Raw genomic sequence first — 3,958 nt, forward strand, 5'->3', positions numbered from 1 at the left:
GTCATTACAATACATTGCCTTAATGTATAAAGATATTCCATAAGTTCTGTGACTCTAGAGAACCCTGAGTTCTCTAGAATATACTATGCTAGGGGGCAGATATCAACCTTAGGAAATGGGGCCACCCCAATGGTTAGGCCTTCCCACCTCAGTTAACCTAATTAAGATAATCCTCCACAGATGGATAATCACCCATCTCCTAGGTGATTCTAAATCTCATCATGTAGACAATTGAGATTAACCATGCTGTCTCATCACTTTGAGACAACTTGTTTTAATTTTTTCAGTATTTATGTGCATGAGTTTTGCCCACATGAGATTCATTGTGTGCATAAATGTTCTTAACCACTGAGTCACCATTCCAGGTCCTCTATTGTTTTGAGACAAGATCTCACTATGTAGCCCTGATTAGCCTGGAACTTTCTGAGGCTAGGCTACCTTCAAACTCAGAGATCTCCCTGTTTCTGCCTCCCAAATACTGGATTAAAAGCATGGGCTACCACATTAAGCAACAATATTTTTAGCCAGTTTTTGAAACATTTATAGGAACTTCAAAGAGTTTCCATAGCACTCATACCTTTAAAAAGTCTTCAAAGCTGGATATGGTGGTGCACACTCAGGAGGCAGAGCCAGGAAAGCTCTATATGAGCTCCAGGACACCCAGGGATACCCAGAGAACCTTGTCTCAAAAACAGACAGACAGACAGAGATCCACCTGCTTCTGCTTCCCAAGTGCTGGGATTAAGATGTGAGCCACCACCACTCAGCCCTTGTTTCTTTTTCTTTCTTTTTTTTATTTTTTGGTGGTGGTGGTGGTAGTGGTAGTGGTGGTGGTGGTAGTGGTGGTGATGGTGGTGGTGGTGGTAGTGTGTATTGTTTTGTTTGAGACAGGGTCTCTCTATTATGTATTATGGCATTAAAAAAATTTTTTTTGAGTGTTCTATCTGTATGCACACCTGTGTGCCAGAAGAGGGCACCAGATCCCCTTATAGATGGTTGTGAGCCACAATGTAGTTGCTGGGAATTGAACTCAGGTCCTCTGGAAGAGCAACCAGTGCTGGCTGCCTAGTTCTTCCCTGGGACTCAAGGCTGTTTCCTCTGTTCCCCATGACCTGACCCAGTTACCATGGGTCCAAGAGCAAGTCGTGTAGACAGCCACTCTGTTTCTTCTTTAGTCCTATATGCCCAAAAAAGTGGTCCAACTGAAACACTGTCTTCAGAACTTCCTGTTGAGGATATAGGAGTGGGGAAGCCCTATGTGGGCCAGAGTGTAGCCAAGCCCACTCACTACCTTTCTAGGTTTCAAAGGAAAAGGCTGCCAGGTATCATGATACACATCTGTAATCCCACCACTTGGAAAGCAGGGACAGGATGAGCCCCACGTTTTGTTGTTATCTTTTTTGCTGTTTTTTTTGTTTTTTGTTTTTATTTTAAGGATTATTTATTTATTTATTTTATGTACATGAGCACAGTGTAGCTGTCTTCAGACACACCAGAAGAGGACATCGGATGCCATGACAGATGGTTGTGAGCCACCATGTGGCTGTTGGGAACTGAACTCAGGACCTCTGGAAGAGCAGCCAGTGCTCTTAACTGGTGAGCCATCTCTCCAGTCCCGTTTTGTTTTTTGAGACAGCCCTGGCTATCTGGAACTCACTCTGTGGACCAGGCTGGCTTTCAACCTTGAGAAAGGAAGGAAGGGAGCTTAGAATCCTTGCCAAGGCTCACGTCACCTCTCAGTTGTGGCCAGCTACTCGTGTTTCTTCCAGCAAACCAGAGCCACACAGGTGCTTTGGGTCTCTGGAAATCCTAGCTGGGTGGCCCTTAGCATCTCGGCCTCAGTAGGTTAGCAACAGGCTGGGATAAGGATGCTTGGACTCGAAGGAAGGAAGGAAGGAAGGAAGGAAGGAAGGAAGAAAGGAAGGAAGGAAGGAAGGAAGGAAGGAAGGAAGGAAGGAAGGAAGGAAGGAAGGAAGGAAGGAAGGAAGGATGGATCGATCCAGAGATTGAATGCTCACAATCTTCCTGCTAATCCTCAATGGTGATGCTTTCAGAGCTTAGCAGCTGCCTAGTACACTGGATTACAAAGCCCGTATTTAGCAACAAATTTTATCAACACATCTGAGTAAATCATATTTAAAGCTTACATGCATGCCAAATTAAATTACTTTGAACATTAGGGGGGAAGCAGGGGAAGGGCCATTAGCCCAACTTCTTCTGTCCTCACCCTACCAGCCATGTGGGGTCACTAGGTTTCTAGGGTGTCCGTGCTGCCCTAGACAAAAACTCTATTATCTTCTCTAATCACAGACTCCACTAAATCTTCAGAGAATTGTACATGCTGCCTGTGTGACCATTACCACCTCATCACAGAGCCTCACAGGCCCTTTCTCTCCAAGAACTGACTGAAGCCCCTGGAACTCTGAACCTCTGATCACTGAGAAGGATAATCTCGGCTGTCAACTTGATTGAATTTAGAAGTAACCAAGAGGCACGCCTTTGGGCACACCTGTGAGGGAGTTTTGTGATTATGTTAATTGGGAAAACCCAACCTAAACTTGAGCAGCACCCTCCAGTGTCTGCGTAGGAGGTCCGAGATTTGCTTTTGTTGCTTCTCTCTCCCAAGTTCCGCTACCTTTTTGCTGCCATTTTTCACTGGCATCAGACCCCAGCTTCTTCAGCCTTCCAGCTAGTGCTAAAGACCAGGAGTCCTCTATGATTTCAGCACCAGACTACAAAGGAATCTAGTTTCTTAGAAACCTACTGGTTCTCAACCTTTCTAGTGTAAACAACCCTGACTGAGCTACATAAGTCAGAGAACATCATTATTTGTTTGTTTTCATTCTATGAGTTCTGTCCCTCCAGAGAACCGCTAACATCCACTCACTGCTCATGTCTGACCACAGCAGACAAGACAGCAATGCAGGAAAATCGCATATCCTAAATATCCTATACATCAAATCATCTTAAATCCAACCAGGGTACCGTACCAAACTGTCTATCTAGATCTGCTAACCCCACCCCCAAAAATGAACTGGCGCCTCAGGAGAGCAGTGTGGCTGTCCTGTGCCGAGCTCCTTGGACCCTACCTCCTCTCTCCATGTCTACGGGGTCACTAAGTTGCACTTTGGCTTTTTCCTATCTTTCACAGCAATATGTAATCCAAATCTAAGTCATCTTTGTTCCTTCCTCCTGACGCCCTCCTTAGATCTGTTCCTCTTTCTTCCTGCCTGCCTCAAATCTACTTAGATAACCGCAGAGACTGTATGCATATCCACTTCTTCCGCAAATAATCACAGAGCAAGAAATGTGCTAGGCAAAGTTGGGAGGCGGGGGCACAATGGCGGGCGCTACTCTTCAGCCTTGTGCAAAGACCCGGACCTCCATGTCCTTGCAATGAAGGTCCTGGAGGTGACCCCCGTCCAGACTAGCGTCCCTCTTCTCCCTGCGAGCTTTTGCTGTTCCTTCTGCCCCACACCTTTGTCAGAAATGTCGCCCTTGAGAAACCTCTCCTACTGCACCTTGTCTTCAACATTTCCTCAAACTCCTTTTCTTTCTCCTCTCACCGGCCTCCCGCCGCACCTAGTCAGCTGAATCCCACCAGCCCAGATACAATGTCCACGCGATCACCACTAACTACCAGAGTTTTGACAGTACTCACCATCCGTACCAGCCTGTCCCTTTACAACAGCGCGGCCTTATCAGGGCGCATAGCCTTAGACTCTAGGAACATCAGAGGTAATAGAGGAGGCAACCCGAGTAACTCCATCACACAAAACCCATAGGCGCCGAGGAGCACAAACCTCCCCTGCGGGTCAGCAAATCACCCGCCCGCTCCAAGAAGAGCAAAACAACCCTAGGCAAGCTTAGACTGGCCTCCAGTCAGAAGTGGGGGCGGGAACAGTTGCCGACCTTTGCTCCTCCTCCGCTAGCGTACATTGGTCGGGTTGCTTACGTC

Source organism: Rattus rattus, chromosome 9 (assembly GCF_011064425.1).
Source record: "Rattus rattus isolate New Zealand chromosome 9, Rrattus_CSIRO_v1, whole genome shotgun sequence".
NCBI classification, from domain to species: domain Eukaryota; kingdom Metazoa; phylum Chordata; class Mammalia; order Rodentia; family Muridae; genus Rattus; species Rattus rattus.